The sequence below is a fragment of the Silene latifolia genome, chromosome 9 (genome assembly GCF_048544455.1).
Source record: "Silene latifolia isolate original U9 population chromosome 9, ASM4854445v1, whole genome shotgun sequence".
NCBI classification, from domain to species: domain Eukaryota; kingdom Viridiplantae; phylum Streptophyta; class Magnoliopsida; order Caryophyllales; family Caryophyllaceae; genus Silene; species Silene latifolia.
The window spans coordinates 126,840,612-126,857,304 of record NC_133534.1 but is presented as its reverse complement, the minus strand read 5'-3'; the positions used below and the strand labels follow the sequence as shown (position 1 = coordinate 126,857,304).

The 16,693-nt window shown below is 37.5% G+C and overlaps 1 non-coding gene across 1 annotated transcript; it reads right to left on the bottom strand.

The window, feature by feature from the left end:
* Positions 1-7,436: 7,436 nt before the first annotated feature.
* Positions 7,437-7,543, bottom strand: LOC141603097 (small nucleolar RNA R71). The gene has a single exon (XR_012524992.1). It is a non-coding gene; the product is annotated as a small nucleolar RNA R71 (small nucleolar RNA).
* Positions 7,544-16,693: the final 9,150 nt, after the last annotated feature.

Sequence of the window (16,693 nt, the reverse complement as noted above, 5' to 3'; positions counted from 1 at the left end):
ATTAGGATATTCCCCATGATGCTCCCCCCTTTAATGAAAGCAGATTGTGTAGGAGTAATTAGGTAAGGCAGCACCCCAGCAAGCCTTTGACATAGCAAGTTAGAAATCACCTTTTAAATAGTATTACAACATGCAATTGGTCTAAACTTCTTAACTGACGATGGATTCTCAACTTTTGGAATCAAGACCAGATTTGTGCAGTTCAGCTGCTTCAACAACTTACCAGATTGGAAAAAATCTTGAATAGCATTGCATATGTCCCCTTTGATAGTATCCCAGCTAGACTTAAAGAAACAACTAGAATACCCATCAGGCCCAGGGCTTTTCTCTTCAGGAATAGAAAAAATCACTTGCTTAATTTCAGCATCAGAAGGTATCTCACACAGTTTATCCCAATCATCAGTGTGGACTTTTGCACCATTGTCAATAATATGAGGATAGAACCCAGAATTAGCAGCACTAGTCCCAAGCAACTCTTTATAGTAGTCCACAAAAGCATCCAGGATCTCTTTAGGAGAATTACAGACCTTTCCTTCAGCATCCTCTATCCTAATGACCTTATTTTGTATCTGTCTTTGCTGTATGGCTCTATGGAACATGGCAGTGTTTGCATCCCCATCTCTAACCCATTGCACTTTTGCTTTTTGCCTCAGAAAGTCATCTCTAGCCTGAGCCAACATCAGGTAACTAGCTCTTGATTGATATTCCACATCCATTAACACAGTATTCCTAGGATCCCTTTGGAGCTGCTTTTGACACTCAATAAGGGCAGTGTAAGCAATATCAGTGTTCCTCTCTATATCAGAGAAGAGATGTCTATTAAGTTGTTTTATTTCAGGCTAATTTTCAAGCTTTTTAACTTCCTCACCACTCTATACATAGGAGTGCCTAGAACATCAAGACTCCACCCTCCTTTAACCACATCTTTATACTCTCCTATCTTGCTACACATACTGAAAAACTTGAAAGGTTTCCTCCTAGGTAGAGCAACACTCTCACAGTCAACAATACACGGACAATGATCAAAATATCCCTCAGGATCAAAATATGCAAAATAATCAGGCCAAGCACTCTCCCAGGCAGAATTAACAAAAACCCTATCAATTTTACTATAAACTCTAGTTTCACTAGGTTGTTTGTTAGTCCAGGTGAAAAAAGCTCCCATGGATTTCATATCTTGAAGGTCACAAGAAGCCATGGCATTTTGAAAAGGAAACATTTCAGCATGACGAACAACCTTTCCAATTCTCTCATTAGAGTACAACACAATATTAAAATCACCAAGAACCACCCAGGGATCCACAATACTCCAACTCATTAAGGCATCCCAAAGTGGCATTCTCTCCTCAATCTTATTGAAACCATAAACATAAGTAGTAAGAAATTCTACATTAGAAGCTTTATCTTTAACTTTAAGATGAATGAACTGAGCATCCATAGCAAGAATATCAACATGGATTTGATGACTCTTCCACAGAACCCAGATTCTTCCACCAGGATGATGAGCATTATTAGTAGCAAAGGACCAACCACTACAAACATTATTAGCTACAGCATTTAGAGATCCAGGTTTAACCCTGGTCTCAAGGAGTCCAAATAATGACACCCCAGCATGATGCATATACCACTTCACATCTCTCTGCTTAGTATCATTATTAATACCCCTGATATTCCACACACCAAATTCAGTCATGAGAGGATGAAGGCACTTCCCCCCCTCCTTTATCAACCAATTCTGCAGCCTGAATCAATTCACTATTAAAGTTCACAATGAAATCACCTGTTTTTCCATCTGGCATTCTAGACTCATGCCTAGTCACCCTAGTGAGGATCCTGGCAGGAGTGAAAATAGTTATCCATCAATGTTGTATCGATACTATCACTACAACTAAAAGACCAAGAATAACTAATAGGCTAAAAACCTTAGCATAATTATTAGAACAAAAATAGATAGGCTAATATCAATTAAAATGATCAACGACATAAAAATACATCCTCGATATGGTGATTACTCCATTCAAGAGCTTCAGATTTGATCATCCATATGAACACATCCTCCAACATCAAATATCGCGTTAACTAATATTGAACTAATATCTGAAATAAAAAATTGATAATTCTTAAATTGTGTTCTGTACTCACTGATTGTCATGTATTAATAATTAAAATAGAAAATCTCCCAATTAAAATTCCAAGAAAAAAATGAGAAACATCATGCTACCTCTTAAAAAATCTACATACTTGTCGATTGTCATTTGCACGTATTGATCTCTAAGTATGTCATGCTTCTAAAAATTCAATCAATTGTACAAATTAGTATTATGCAAAAATCAATTGTACACAAAATACAAAATTGCATAAGATATACCGAGTATATGTAAAATATTATCAAATGAGTTTTGTATTAATAATTAAAATAGAAAAATCTACCAAAAAAAAGAAATTCCAAGAAAAAAAATGAGAAACATCACGCTACCTCTTAAAAAATCCACATACTTGTCGATTGTCATTTGCACGTATTGATCTCCAAGTATGTCATGCTCCTGAAAATTCAATCAATTGTACAAATTAGTATTATTCCAAAATCAATTGTACACCAAATATAAAATTGCATAAGATATACCGAGTATATTTAAAATATTATCAAATGAGTTTGACCAATATAGTAAAATCTTACAATAACAATAACAATAACAATAACAATAACAATAACAATAACAATAACAATAACAATAACAATAACAATAACAATAACAACAACAACAACAACAACAACAACAACAACAACAACAACAACAACAACAACAACAACAACAACAACAACAACAACAACAACAACAACAACAACAACAACAACAACAACAACAACAACAATAATAATAATAATAATAATAATAATAATAATAATAATAATAATAATAATAATAATAATAATAATAATAATAATAATAATAATTATAATGTCATATGGAGTATTTAATAAACATATATAATTTAAGAATAATAATAATCATGTCATACTTAATTTGCAATGTCACATGCCACGTCACAATTTAATTTGCCATGTCACATTTAATTTGTCATGTCACATTTACCACGTCACAATTAATTTGCCATGTCACATTAGCCGTTTAATTATATTTTATAGATATTGCTAACCAGAAGATTAGCATGAGAAATATAGTCAACTAAAATGTGGTATATGATAATTAATTGAGAGACATTTTATTCTTATGAAAGATTGTCATGGATTGTGATCAAACTAAGAAAGTTGACATGAAATAGTTAAGATGTGACAACTATGGCCATCCGGGTTCTTATTATACCCGTTACGATAAACCTGAAGTTTATCTTAAGGAAAATATAAGTGCTGAAACTCTCTTGTGTAAAATTATTAAAGGAAAGATATTACACTGAGATAAGGTATATTTGATATTGGAGATATAACAATTACTCCGAGTGTAATAAAGAACTTAAATGTTCATGTATGGATTGACACTATATTAAGTGGTTTGTGGCCACATATTAATTTTTTGAGTTGTTATTGTGTGGAAATCACAACTTGATTATTATATGAAATCGTTAGTCTTTGAATTGGGCATTATGGTTCAACACTTGAAAAAAAAACTCCATATAAGACAATTAAGGTGGATATAATTATATATTTCCCATTAAATCTATCTGGTATAGATAGTTCTTACCACCTTAGGAGGAGATTGATGAGGAAAAGTTGGTAAAAACAAACAAGTATGTTATCCCCATCTGGATTTGAAGAAGCGGTTTGTTTTCAGTATGAAATACATCAAATAGAGGTTCATGAATTAGAAATGATGGTATTCATTTGGTTATAAAGATTTATTATGACACCAGTTTAATCACCTTATCAAGAAATGATATGTTCATACATTAAAATCTATGATTTAAATATAGACAGATTAGCCCCATATGTGGTATAGCGAGCTATAAATTACTCATAGAAAATATATGTAATGAAAAATTAGATTCTTGCCAAATTGAACTATAATTACACATGAAAGGTAGTCATATCGGTTCACATATTTCAAGTAATAAAAAAATGGTAAGCACGGGCAGTTGGTACTCCTATGTAGTAAAGACATTTGGATGTCCCGAAAGTGACATAAATATTTGAATGATAATAGATGGCCTATATAGAAAAGGAATGGTACCAAATATATTCAGATATCAATAATTCAGTACAGATAATATCACAAGATGTTGAAATTATATCGATTTGGTTAAGGAACCGATATGCATTTGCGCGCGAAATTTAATGGACTAGATAAAGGGGATCTTATGAATAAGTCCAATTTTATTGTTGACACATAATCAATGATTATGAATGAGCTGATGGACCTGAAGCCTATTCATTGACATGAAGTCAATCCAAATTATGAATATTGAAAATGAAAACTATACAGTTTGCATTATTGAGTCAATCATCATGTGCATATAGATAGTAAGTTCATCATTGCATTTAGTTTTAATATATAAATTATTATTATTATGATTAAATTATTTTAGAATATGTTATTTAGAAATTTGTTTCATATCATATGCATGCACATGTTAATAAATGTTTAAAAAGGAGAAATGTTATCTTAAGATATACTCGTACGAAGATAACTCCCTATAGCAGCCTCTTATTAACGACATCAAATGAAGATGTTTTATAAATTGAGTTTTGGGAACTCGTGATTATATATGAATCTCTACGACATGATTGAAAGGTTATCGTGATTATTTCCGAAATAGAAAATTCAAACTCTTATAGAGTTTTACTTGAAGGAAATTATTATTATCTCAACCTAAAGTTTAAGCATGTGGACATGGGCCGACCCGCGACGCCAATCTGGCTTGTGGACGTGCAACGGTCGAAATACCATGCTCGGCGGCGTAAAAATGCTTTCGACCGGATCGTTGATGTGACCATAATTTGAGCATATTTAGTCCCCGAATTAGCCTTGTTCCCATGCTTTTTAGTGCATATTTGGGCCATTTATTGTCTTTAGTCCTTTGTTTTGCATATTCTTTGAGGTTTTGTTTCCTTGGTAGGAAAGGAGTGCAAACCTTGCATTTTCATGGCAAAATAGAGCTAAATTGATTGAATTCAATGACCAAGCATCAAAGAGAAGACAAGACTAGAAGGCCTTTGTACATACTATAGTAGATGGGCAATGATGAGAAAAGATCCTTGCATCTCCGAGGAAATCCTCAAGGATTTTATGAAGAGAAAGGAAGAAAAGAAGAAAGGAAGAAGCTGTAAGACAATCCGAGCGGATTGTCCACAAGCCGCCCGTCCACCATACGCAATCCGAGCGTCTTCCCCAGCTGGACGCTCGGCCCAATCCACCACAATTCGCCCGTCTTCCCCAACAATCCGCTCGGCCAGAACCTCCACAATCTGCCCGTCCCGTGCCCCGGACGCTCGGATTCTGTGACAGCTAAAACCGTCTTCTACATGTTCAAGGAAGGATGCGCTTATTTTCCAAAGACCGGCGAAAAGGAGACTGGGGTCTCTCTTGAGACCGGCGATTCCTCAAGGACTTAATCGTCATTTAAGCCCTTAGTTAACCCTAATTTATGTACCTAATCCCCACTATAAATACCCCATTAGTCTAATTAGATTGGCATGTTCTTCTTAGCAATCTTTAGTATAGTTAATTTCAATCAAATCTCTCTTTAATCTTGTAATCAACATTTAATCAAGTCTTAATACAAGTTTCATTTCCTTAATCTCTCTCTTGTTCATCTTTCATTTTGGGTAATTGAAGATTATTTGGATTATTATTGGGAGATTGACAACCTTCCAATCAATCATCAAGTACTTCTATTATTCTTTGCTTTATTATTGGAATCATTAGTAGGTATAATTCTCTTAATCCTTTTTTAATTATTGTTAATCATTTTCATTTATTCATCATGTTTTACTTTGTTGGTATGATTGACAACCTTGCTAGCATGTTCAACATGATAATGAGTGAGTAGTTTCCTTAGATAGGGTTAATGGGTAATTAGGGAAAACCAACATGGGGGATGATTCATGCTTAAATTAATATGTTTTCATAATTTATTTACTTGCTTGTTGTGATCTCAAATTATGCACATGTTATGTTTGATGAAATGCGAGCCTATGAATCCTTGCATTTTTTACCCATCACCTATCTTTTCAATGAGACTTGTAAGACATAAACCAACTCGAGTCTCATTAGACCATGCATATAGTTGAGTAGGGAAGATTAAGTCGACTTGTAGGTGTTGTACAATCTAATCGATTCGGCTCCGGGACCCAAACTTTCCTAGGATTGTAAGATATAAACCAACTCGATCCATCACAACAATAATTGCTTGCTTATAATTTGAGAATATGTTTATATGATCAATTCCCATGAATCCCCTATGACCCCATGACACCCTAGTACCTTTTATCAATTGTTTACATCCCTTTTTAATCATCTTGCTTGCTTACTTTTATTGCCATTTAGTTTAGTGATCTTCTATTCCAACCCCAAATTGTGACACCCCTAGACACCGCTAGTTGCAATTGAAAATCTCATCTCAATTCCCGTCCCTTGGGATCCGACCTTTACTTGCCTCTTTACTAATTGTAGAGTTGTTTGTAGAGTTATAAATTGTGTTTTGGTCTAGGTGCTCCTAACGACAAGTACCGAAAACTAAACCTCCAAGTGAGTCCGACCAAAAATGGCGCCGTTGTCGGGGACGGTGTTAACTTGATTTAGATTTTCTTAAATTGTTATTAGTTGTGTCTTTCTTTGCCTTGGGGAAGTAAAACTCCTCAAGGTTTGTTTTAATTATTTTCGAGTTGTTTGATATTTTGCATGTCTAGAAGATTACAAGGTAAATTGTTACCCTTTGATCACGAAATTGAAAGGACTTTGACAAACAATAGAAGACTTGCTAGGAGAACTTTGAGAGGTATTGGTGAGGTTGTAGATATTCAACCAAATACTATTGAGTTCATCAACCCTTTTGTAAGAGAAGGTGAGGAGAACCCAACACAAAATCCAACACAAAATCAACCCACAATGCCTAAGTTTTCATCACATTCCGTACCCACCGAGGAGAACCTACCCAATGGTACTCCCACACCACAACATTTAACCGGAAATTTTATTGCCAAATCCGCATTTATCCAATTAGTCGAAAGAAGCCAATTTGGGGGGATGCCTAGTGAAGACCCTCATTCTCATATGGAGACTTTTTGTGACTATTGTGATGCGATTTCTCAAACCGGTGTAACTTAAGACCAAATTCGATGGGTCTTGTTTCCTTTTTCTCTAATTGGCACTGCAAAACAATGGTTAAAAGGCCTTGATAAGGCTACTCTCGGAATTGATTCTTGGAAGAAATTGGCTCTAGCTTTCTACAAAAAGTTCTACCCACCGGAAAAGACTAACATGCTAAGAGCTCAAATTACGGGCTTTAAGCAAAGAGATGAAGAATCTTTGTATGAATCTTGGGAGCGATTCAAGGGAATTTGTCGCTCATGTCCTCATCATGGACTTAGCGAGTGGTTCTTGGTACAACAATTTTGGAATGGTCTTTATGAAGACTCAAGAAACATTCTCAACATGGGATCAAATGGTATGTTCACCGAAGTTGACGACAATCAAACTTGGAACAAGATTGAGGAAATGGTGGTCCATAACTCACAATATAGTAGACCTCGCAAGGCTACTAGAGGAGGAAAGCATGAAGTGGACTCCATTACTCAATTGGGAGCTCAACTTAGTGCTCACATTGATACCATCAACTTGAAGTTTGAAAAAGCTATGGCTAGACTTGAAGAAGCCTCAAAATCACCAAAGCATCATGTTAATGCCATGACGGCATCTTCATCAATGCCAAGTGGGATATGTGAGAATTGTGGAACTTTGGGACATGATCAAAGTGAATGTAGGGGAAAAAATGAACAAGTGAATGCTTTCCAAGCATACAAGAGTGGTACCCCTTATTCCAATTATTACAATGAAAACACCAAATTCCACCCAAATCTCTCATACAAAAGCCAAAATGTTCAAAACCCTCAACCAACATACACCCCACCTCCCATGAGAAACCAAAATCAAAGATCCTTTTACAACCAAAACCAAGGTTACCAAAATCAAACTCCATACAATCAACAAAATGACCAAGGTTTTGATGTTCAAAAAGCGGTCCTCCAAGTGCAAAAGAATCAACAAGAGTTTTTCACTCAAATGCAAAAGGATTGTCAAGCAAAGGAAATCACCATCAACAACATCCTAGCCCACACCAAAATGTTGGAAACCCAATTGACTCAACTAGCATCTTCAAGCTCACAAAGACAAAAGGGGCAATTACCACCTCAAAGTAATCCCCCAAGATATGAAACGGTTAGTGCCATTCACTTGAGAAGTGGTACGAGGTATGAAGCACCAAAGAAGCAAGTTGAGGATGAAGTTGTGGAAGCTAGTGACAAAGAAGAAGTTGTGAAAAACTCCAAGGATGGAGAACCATCAAAAGATGAATTTTCAAAGAAAAATGAAGACAAGGCCAAGGAGAAGGAGCCCATTGTGATTAGACATCCTTTTCCAAGTCGTCAAGCCAAGCCCAAATTTGATGACCAACTTGGAAAATTTATGGAAATCGTGAAGAATTTGGAAGTATCGATTCCTTTCACGGAATTAATCAATCACGTGCCGGCCTATGCGAAATACATGAAAGACATCTTTACGAAAAAGAAGTCAATCCGGAAGCTTGAGACTAACGCCTTTACTAAGGTGAGTAGTGCAATCCTTCAAGGGAGTTCACCTCCAAAACTCAAAGATCCGGGAAGCTTCTCAATACCGTGTACCATTGGCGACACCACGATCAACAAAGCCTTATGTCATCTAGGGGCTAGTGTGAGTGTTATGCCGTACTCGGTAAGTAAAAGGTTAGGGATGGGAGAGCTTAAATGCACCAATATCACACTCCAAATGGCCGATAGATCGACGAAGACACCATTAGGGATATGGGAAGATGTTCCCGTAAGAGTTGGGAAATTTTTCATCCCGGTGGACTTTGTCATTGTTGACATGGAAGAAGACTCCAATATTCCAATCATTCTAGGAAGGCCTTTCTTGCACACCGCGGGTGCGGTAATAGATGTAAAGCATGGAGAGCTCACTCTACAAGTGGGAGATGAGAGCATAACTTTCAATCTTGACAAGACCATGAGAGCTCCCCGTTTGCATGAACCATGTTTTATGGTTAAGCATTATAGCCGGAAGGATTATAGGAAGAAGTAGGAGTTCCAATGGAAGAAGAAAGTTGATGATGCTCCATCAAAAGAGCAAGTGAATTATGTCAAAGAGAGCTTGAAAAGCTTATCAAAGTCAAGCAATGAAGAGGATGGCCTCATTGGCCAAGACAAGAAAGTGGGAGAGTTGTCTTTATCAACTCAAGAGATTTTTAGTGACCAAGTAGATGAAGTTTGTGGTCTTTGGGACGATGAGTTTGAAGGGATTTTCAATCCCTACATTGGTAATGCTATCGATCAAGACCAACATGAAGGACAACAAGTGCAAAGATCTATTGAGGATCTTTATCATGACAATGAACAAGCTTTTGACTACTTTTTCAAGGTGTTAAGTAACATCAACAACACCTTGGACATGCCCCCATGACATCTCACTAAGGATGAGAGTTTGGTGGAGTCCTCTCCAAACCACCATTTGTAAATATTTCTAACTCCCTAACTTGCATTTTAATTCTTACATTGCATTTTTTTGTCATTTTCGGATTTTTATGCCTTGATCAAGATATTTATCATTTTTGAGAGAAGTGAGGGAGGGACTAATGATTTTATTGATGTGTAGTGCTTTAACTTAGTGTGGGGATAACAATTGCCTAGGCTATTCATGCCTTTGTAGTGCCCCTACAATGAAGAACACGGGATTTGAAGAATGAAAAATGACACGGAATATGCAAGTGCACGGATGGAACTGAATCCGGGCAGACCAGGTGGAATCCGAGCATCCCTATGGGTAATCCGCTCGTCTTATGGGAATCCGAGCGTCAATGGCAGAATCCGTCCGTCCAAATGAGCTGTAAAATTGAAAATTTGGGACTGTTAGAGAATCCGAGCGTCCAAGCTGAGAAGACGCTCGTCTGACAGAATCCGCTCGTCTTTGCAAGAAGACGCTCGTCTGACAGAATCCGCTCATCTTTGCAAGAAGACGCTCGTCTTTTTGCCAGTGAAGAATAAGAAAACTCGTTGTAACAGAATCCGCTCGTCTTTAAGGGAATCCGCTCGTCCTGAACTGCAAGAATCCGCTCGTCTTCACTGAAAGACGCTCGTCTTTAGGCGAGAATTGCTGAACCCAGATTGAGCAGAATCCGAGCATCCCGAAGGGAATCCGCTCGTCTTCCCCCTACAATTCGAATATTTCGGGTGTTTTAAATACCCCTTCCCACATTCATTCATTCATTCGTACATTCAAACACTACCCAAAAACCCCAAAACCCCAAAACCCTCATCCTCTCCATCACCAAAAACAAGATTTCCTCAACCAAATTCAACAAAATCACATTCAAACTTCCTTACAACAACAATTAATCACTCCTTTTACAACATTAATCAATCCAAGTACCAAAATCTTCAACCTTTGAGTCAATTTTTAAACACAAAGGCAAATCCTTTCATCTTAAAATCGATTTGGGTATAATTGGAAATTGAAGATTTTCAATCTTTTCTTGGTATAATCATCAATGGCAAGAACAATAGGATCAAAAAAGGCACTCAAGTCAAAGGCACTCTCAAAAAGGCAACAATGCCTTCAAGCAAAGAAAGCTTCAATCGCTATGGTGGTCGCTAGTGCAAACTTGGAAGTTCAACAACAACAAAATCCTCCCTTGGAAGTAACAACATCAACAACTCCGGAAATTGCTCAATTGCCAAACTATCCGGAGGTAATTTTCATTTCTAACTTCCATAGGGATACATTTGCCAAGTATGCTAAGAAAGCCATTCTACCCACCAAATTCATATGTGAAGATGCCTTGAACAAATTGGGTGTCCTTAAACAAACAAAAGCCTTCTTTGAAGCCATGGGGTTGGGAAAATTGTTTACTACAAGAGAATTGACATACCCCTCCCTTACCTTGGAATTCTTAAGTTCATTGAAAGTGACTAAGGTAGAGACAAGAACATACATCGAGTTTCGCCTTGTCAATGTGACTAGGCGCATCACCTTTGATGTTTTGAGTAAAGCATTAGGTCTTAGTGATGCCCCATTTTATTATAAGATGCCCGAAAAATATGATCCCGCTCCTCTGTGGGAGGCGATTTCTGGGAAGAAATTTGAGAACTTTCATGCTTGTCGCGCTCTATTAGTCCACCATCCGGGTATTAGAGTGTGGCACAAGGTCATCGGGAATACTATAATTGCAAGAAAAGACACTAACCACTTTACCAAGCTCGATTGTGTTCTACTTGAGTCGGCCTTAAATGTCGGAAGGGAATTCACCAAGCCTTACAATGATCTAAGGCTTTTGGTGGAAAGATGGCTCAATATTGATTGTGGAAAGGAAGGCACCGCTTTTATCGTAAATGGAGGTCTAGTTACTCTCTTGGCCAACCACTTTGATCCAAATTTCAACAAGGATAACAAGTATGTGGCGATCAAAGGGGGTCATCTCATTGACATGGATGCCATGATTAACAAGTAAAAGTGGGTCAACAATAATCCTCTTGACACCAACTATAGGTGGCTTACCAATGATGCTAGATCTTTCACTTTACCCTCCAAGATATGCCGTTTGAGTGTCCATCGAACAAACTACCTTCTTCCACTCTCAAAGGAAGCCGAGTACATCATCCGTCAACAAAGGGGCGAGATTGAAGAGCCCTCCTCCTCCATTGTCACACCACCCTATCCATTCAAATATCAAGAATTCAAACCCAAAGATTTTGAAGTGGGCAATGACTACATGACTCTACTTATGCAAGAGATGCATAAACAAGCTTATAAGGATCGAGTAGATGCATACTTGGCCCAATATCCACCCCTCCTTCATTTAGCTAGGCAAGGACTACTTAATCCTTCATGTCCTTTGCCTAGTTGGGCGGATAAGGAAATCTTCTTTCCAAGTACATCTAGGGGTGAAAGACCGGGTAAAGATGAGAATGTCAATGACAAGGTTGTTGATGATGAGGGCATTGTTGAAGAGGTAGATGAAGAAGAAGAGGCTAATGAAGATGATGAAGGAAGTGATGAAGGAAGTGAGCAAGGAAGTGAAGAGGGGAGTGGAGATGAGTCCACTTCTATGGAGGGAAATGATGACAATGATGATATGGTGGAAGACTAGCAAGCTTTGGAGGCTCCTACCCTCTTGAGGTTTGTCTACTTCTTTCTTTGTTTTATTTATTTTATCTTGATCATAGTTTGGAGAGTCCTAGCAACATGAGGACTAACACCTCGGCTCCATTAAGGTGTTCTTTTATTGTTCCCACTTTTGAAAAATCCAAAATGACAACATATAGTTTCATGCATTGCATCTTGTGTGCATGAACTACCCCCAAATTTAAGACATTAGAAATAATGTCTATTTTGGTTTGGGGAAGTACATGCATACGCAACGGGAGGTAATCTAAATTATGCTCTCCGTCATAAACAAAAACCCATGCATCATGTAGTGTAGTTTAGTATAGCTTGCATTTAGTATAGAATTCATGCATCATACTTGCATAATTTCCTATCATATTGGCCATTGAGGACAATGCCCATATTAGTGTGGGGATGGGAAATTCTAACTTAACTTTTATTAAAAAAATCCAAAAAAATAAAAAATTTCGAAAAAACCAAAAAAATTGAAAAATTGAAAAACCAAAAACATGTTCATTTCCTTTGTAGTATAGACTTGTATATATTGTTGTATATATTGTTTTTGTTCTATCCTTGTTCACATTGATCGACTACACCATATCCGAGACATGAGGATATTGAAGACCGCATGGTACGATCTTTCCAATCTCCTTTTTCCTCTTTATGTTAATGACTATGTGGCTTTATTTTGATTGATGCGGTATAAACAATGTGAATTTAGGACTTGCATTTAGTTTATATGTCATACTAGTTGGTAGAATCATATGCATTAGGATGTATATATGTTAGTTGCATCATGTCATGTAGTTTGCATGTTAGAAAATTTTTGTGAAACCGTCTACTTGGGAAGCTTGACAAGTGTATATAAGGCCCTAGTAGATGCTTTTTCTTCTTAAGACTTTGCTTGTTAGAATACTTGTAAAACACCCTAGGATGTGTCATGCTAGTATCCTTTGACTCATGGATTAAGGCCTAGTCAAGAGTACCTTGTGGTGTGATAACTCCTTGGCTACCGTTTATTCCAAGGTGACCCTTGAAACCATGCATCCATCATCCATGTTCTACCACATTTTTGTCATCAACGGGAATGGGCACAAAAAGAAATTGATTTGAGTTCAAGAAATGAAATGAAAAGTGAAAGAAAGTTTGCAAAATGCATCAAATGAAAAGGGGAGCAAAAATAGACTCCTAATGCTTCAAATATAAGGCACCCTCACTACATATGGGGTGACTTTGAAAATGTTCAAAAAGAAATGCAAAAAGTTGTCAAGTGTTGAATTGCCAAAAATCAAAAGAAATGGCAAGAAAGTGTTCTCAAATGTTATATGCCACAAGAAATTGGGGGGAAAACAACAACAAAAGCAAACTCCCAAATGAAACTCAAATATCTATTGATCCCTTTATCCATTGTATCCATTTTTGTGCATGGTAGAGAGGGGACGACCCTTCTTCTTGTCTAGGCAAGAGGGGGAGTTCCGCGATCCTCCAGTGTTTCTAACGCCATAGGGAGTCTACTCTTGACAAAAGCATTTAACGATTGAGGACAAAGGTACCCTAGCTTGACACAACTTGGAGGTGATTTATTGGCAGATGGGCAATGATGAGAAAAGATCCTTGCATCTCCGAGGAAATCCTCAAGGATTTTATGAAGAGAAAGGAAGAAAAGAAGAAAGGAAGAAGCTGTAAGACAATCCGAGCGGATTGTCCACAAGCCGCCCGTCCACCATATGCAATCCGAGCGTCTTCCCCAGCTGGACGCTCGGCCAAATCCACCACAATCCGCCCGTCTTCCCCAAAAATCCGCTCGGCCAGAACCTCCACAATCCGCCCATCCCGTGCCCCGGACGCTCGGATCCTGTGACAGCTAAAACCGTCTTCTACATGTTCAAGGAAGGATGCGCATATTTTCCAAAGACCGGCGAAAAGCAGACCGAAGTCTCTCTTGAGACCGGCGATTCCTCAAGGACTTAATCGTCATTTAAGCCCTTAGTTAACCCTAATTTATGTACCTAATCCCCACTATAAATACCCCATTAGTGTAATTAGATTAGCCTGTTCTTCTTAGCAATCTTTAGTATAGTTAATATCAATCAAATCTCTGTTTAATCTTGTAATCAACATTTAATCAAGTCTTAATACAAGTTTCATTTCCTTAATCTATCTCTTGTTCATCTTTCATTTTGGGTAATTGAAGATTATTTGGGTTATTATTGGGAGATTGACAACCTTCCAATCAATCATCAAGTACTTCTATTATTCTTTGCTTTATTATTGGAATCATTAGTAGGTATAATTCTCTTAATCCCTTTTTAATTATTGTTAATCATTTTCATTTATTCATCATGTTTTACTTTGTTGGTATGATTGACAACCTTGCTAGCATGTTCAACATGATAATGAGTGAGTAGTTTCCTTAGCTAGGGTCAATGAGTAATTAGGGGAAACCAACATGGGGGATGATTCATGCTTAAATTAATATGTTTTCATAATTTATTTACTTGCTTGTTGTGATCTCAACTTATGCACATGTTATGTTTGATGAAATGCGAGCCTATGAATCCTTGCATTTTTTACCCATCACCTATCTTTTCAATGAGACTTGTAAGACATAAACCAACTCGAGTCTCATTAGACCATGCATATAGTTGAGTAGGGAAGATTAAGTCGACTTGTAGGTGTTGTACAATCTAATCGATTCGGCTCCGGGACCCAAACTTTCCTAGGATTGTAAGATATAAACCAACTCGATCCATCACAACAATAATTGCTTGCTTATAATTTGAGAATATGTTTGTATGATCAATTCCCATGAATCCCCTATGACCCCATGACACCCTAGTGCCTTTTATCCATTGTTTACATCCCTTTTTAATCATCTTGCTTGCTTACTTTTATTGCCATTTAGTTTAGTGATCTTCTATTCCAACCCCAAATTGTGACACCCCTAGACACCGCTAGTTGCAATTGAAAATCTCATCTCAATTCCCGTCCCTTGGGATCCGACCTTTACTTGCCTCTTTACTAATTGTAGAGTTGTTTGGAGAGTTATAAATTGTGTTTTGGTCTAGGTGCTCCTAAAGACAAGTACCGAAAACTAAACCTCCAAGTGAGTCCGACCAATCGTTTTAGATCGGTCGGTTTCGTCTCGGCAAGGGTCTCGAAACGATGTTAGAGATGTTCAGAGTCGTCACCAAGCAATTGTGGGATGCTTGGAAACTGTTCGATTCCACTTTATACCTAGGTCAAGCTAGACAAAAAGCGGTGTTTGACATAGGCACTAAAGATAAGGAGTCATCCCTCTTTAGCATCCTATCTCTAGAATGACTCTCGTTCGCCCTGGATAAGGTCGTCCACTATCCAAAGTTTCTAAGTAAGAGATGAAGGTACATATTGGGAAGCCCTTTAATCGGACACCCAATCCCGTCCATGGTAGTGGCCTCTATTAATCGATCTTGGTTGGTTGAATGCAAAAGTTGATAAAACGGGTAAATGCATGAATCCCGCATCCACAAGTTTAAACCTAACATGTGAGCTTACTATGTTGGTTGTTTATCCAAATATCAAGTAATTGATGTCATGTTGGATTTAGTGTTGATTTGCATGCAAGACGAAAATTAAACATCCATTTACCGAGTTAGGTTTATGGTGCATAACGTGATCCATTTGTCTTAGGAAGCCGTTTTGCAAATACAAAGTAAAAGGCGGACTTTGTCGATCTGATCCGTCCTGTATCCGGGTTAACCAAAGTCGGGATCATCCTAGACAAGTGCTGGAAAGGAAGCAGGACCTGCATCAGGCAGCCTATTGAGGCGCGAGCCTTGGGGCGATGCAAAGGGGCCTGTTCAGGTTTGAAAACTGGAAATCAGTGAGCCTGTTTAGGCGCGAGGTAGCAGACGACCCAAAGGGGTGTCTCCTGATTGTTGAAAATGTTTATGAAATGGTTTGTAAAAGGGCATTTGAACCCGTCTTTGTTTGAAAAGGTCGTTTATACCGCTTTTGTGCCAATATGAAGAACGAGACTTGAATAATCGTCATTGAATTGACGATATTTGATGTCGTGTTCGGTTTTGCAAGCTTGACATGAATAGTTTTGAAAAATGTTTATTATGAACTAATTGTGTTAAGTTCATTGTTTTGTGATTAGTCAATGTTCATCATCGTACTCGGATTTAAACCGACATGGTATGTGGAACCAAGGATTATTATGCATGTATGACTAACATGGTTGTTTTGAAAATGTAAAAAAATGAATAAAAGGTTTTAAAATACCTTTTAAAATGTAATTAACCAAATATTATCACCGAAACACGGATTAAACCGTCATG